The sequence below is a fragment of the Mus caroli genome, chromosome X, assembly GCF_900094665.2.
Source record: "Mus caroli chromosome X, CAROLI_EIJ_v1.1, whole genome shotgun sequence".
NCBI lineage: Eukaryota > Metazoa > Chordata > Mammalia > Rodentia > Muridae > Mus > Mus caroli.
The window spans coordinates 63,686,097-63,688,936 of NC_034589.1; the positions used below are offsets into that span (position 1 = coordinate 63,686,097).

Sequence of the window (2,840 nt, forward strand, 5' to 3'; positions counted from 1 at the left end):
TCCCTAGCTGCACAGACAGACGATGTGATGTCAGCTGCCGGTTGCCAGAGTCTTACTATGAAACACCATCTGCTAAAGAGGCCACCTTTCCAGAAGGTTAGTGTTCAATAACAAGTATATGTCTTAGGTTAGATGAGCAGTGTTAATTTCTAGCCTTTACCAAACACTCATTGTGTAGTGGTTATCAACAGCTCAGTAAGGCTGAACATTTATTAGACCTATTTCACAGATGAGAAAACTGAGGCAAGCAAAATTAAAGTCAGCCCTGGCAAGTTGCACAAGCTGGAGATGGCAGAGCTAGTGGGAAGCCGAGGTAAAAAGCCTAGATATATCCTGTTGGCCTCTGAGTCTAAAGATGTGTGACCCAAGGGGCCCAACAAGCCATAGTAATCCATTCTGGTGGCATCTTCTTCAGCTTTAGAACCGGCAAGCATGAGGCATTGGAGTATCTCCTTCAGCAAACAGTTTGAGGGAAAAATCCAGGGCTGGAGCAGCCTGGGTCAGCATTCCCAAGGTGTGTCCCACAAAACTGGGTGAGGTTGTCCAGTGTGACGCCCCCACTGGCTTCCACTGACACGCTGGGGAATTTGGCTTTAAGCGTAGCTGCTGTGGGGTGCAGCTCCTCAGGCTTAAAGTTGTGCAGCATTACCAGGTCAGCTCCAGTCTCTGCTGTCCACAAGGCCTCCTTCAGGCTGCTACATTCCACCTCTACCTTCAACCCTGCCTGCCTAGCTGTCAGCACTGCCTTTCCCATGCTGCAGGCTGCCACCATGTGGTTGTCTTTCACCATCACCAGCCCTCCCAGGTCCTAGCGGTGGCACGCTGCCCCGCCTACTAGGAGGAGCCCATACTTCTCCACCAGTCAGAAACACAGCCTCGTCTTCCTTGTGCCTGCCACGTGTTCAGTCCGACCAGTGCTCCTGGCCACCTCCATAGCTGTCACTGCTGCGCTGGCAGTCCCACTGCAGCAGGCCAGGGTGTTAAGGGCCACCGTCCCTTTTGCAGCAGGTGGTGGGCAGGTCCCTTGACCTCTTTGCCACCTTTATCCAGCTTCGATCCTTCTGGGAGGAACCAGGACACTTAGCAGTCGAGTTGAGTGAAGATGGTGTCAAAGAAGTGTCGCCCTGCCAGAACCCCAGGAGATTTAGCCCACAGCACAGCCTACGAGGTAACCAAGGATGCAAAATAGAGGCCTGAGCAGTCCTCTTGAAGCCAGCCGTTCGCCAGGGCTGCCAGGGTTCTAGGGGATAACAGGAGCTGCAGGCCTTCAGGGTCCATGGTGACTTGGAGCAGCCAACTGGTCAGTGTAGATCTATTTAATTAATATATACATTTGTGTAGTAATGTAACAATTAGGATGCAGAACTATTATATTACCAGAAAAGAACTTCCATCTGCTACTCCTTCATCCTCAGCCCCCACCTTATCCCCTGGAGATCAATATTCTCTTCTCCCTCTTTATGATTTTATTTTTAAAAGTTTAAATATTTGGTTTTTATTTTATGCATATGAATGTTTGGTCTGTGTGCATATATTTGTACTACATGTATGCCCAGTGCCTGAGAATTTTAGATCCCCTGCAACTGGGGTTAGAAATGGTTCTGAGCAACTCTGTGGATGCTGAGAATTAAACTCAACAAGTGCTCTAAACCACTGTATCATCTCTCCAGTACCTCTTCACTATTCTACTATATAAAGTATATTATATAAGTGCAACAATACAGAACGCAGTCTTTCACAGTTTCCTATTAGCCATTTAGAATGATACATTGGAGATACATTTTGGTTGATGCATGTACAGTATTTAATTCATTTGTGTGGCTGAATAGTATCCCATTATCCAGGATTTGTACTAGGGACAGTTTGGTCACTTTAAGTTGTAAATTAGTATGAAAAATGATATGAATATTCATGTGCCAGTTTTCTAATTTTTCTGGCTTGTGTGGTAGCCAAATACAGAGTTTTATAAGAAACAACCAAACATTTCTCTAGAGTGACTATCATTTTATAGCTAATGAGCAGCTATAATACATGATCAACACTTCATTTGCATAATTTGGAATTGTCACTGTTTTTGTTTTTGTCATCCTGATAGTAGATACTGATGCTACATAATTTCTTTTTTTAATTTTTAAATTTTATTTTAATTAGGTATTTTCTTCATTTACATTTCCAATGTGCATTTTCATGGTGGCTGATATTGTTGAGTCTTTTCACATGATTATTTGCCACCTATAGCTTCCCTTTGGTAATATGTCTATGTCTTTTGTTGGACTCACTGAATTTTGAAAGTCTTGTATATGTCCTGTTTAGGGTTTGCACTCTAGTTAGCAGTATTGAACCAATGTCAGTCTTCTGGCTTTTATTTTGCAGCAAAGTTACACAAGATGCAAGAGTCTGAGTAAAGTGTTCAAGGGACTCTATTAGGGCAGTAGTTATCTTTTTCAGATATGTGATATACAAGTTATTTTTCCCTAGTTTGTGGCTCATTTTTCATTGAATCTAACAAATTTTCACAGAGCCCAGGTTTTGAGATGATGTCAGAATAAGCTAATATTCTATAATAACAAGTGGTATATGAAGCAAGCTAAACTAGCACACATGCTCACTAGTTCAGGCAGGTTCCCTGCAGTATCTGGAAGCAGATATGCAAACATTTCTTGCCATGAACTGGGTTTTTCACTGATCTCTGCCTCCTGGCTTTGTTTCCTGACTACTGCTCCAGGGCATACTCTATATTGACATTAAACTGGAAGTACACAAAAGGCTCCAGCCAGTCAGGCCTTTCATTTGTTCTTCAGTTTCATTCTTCTTGTTGGATATTTTTCATCTCTTGGTAT

At 43.2% G+C, this 2,840-nt stretch overlaps 1 pseudogene; it reads right to left on the bottom strand.

Moving 5' to 3' along the window:
* Nucleotides 1-417: 417 nt before the first annotated feature.
* Nucleotides 418-1,278, bottom strand: LOC110286154 (annotated as a pseudogene).
* Between the last annotated feature and the right edge of the window lie 1,562 nt (nt 1,279-2,840).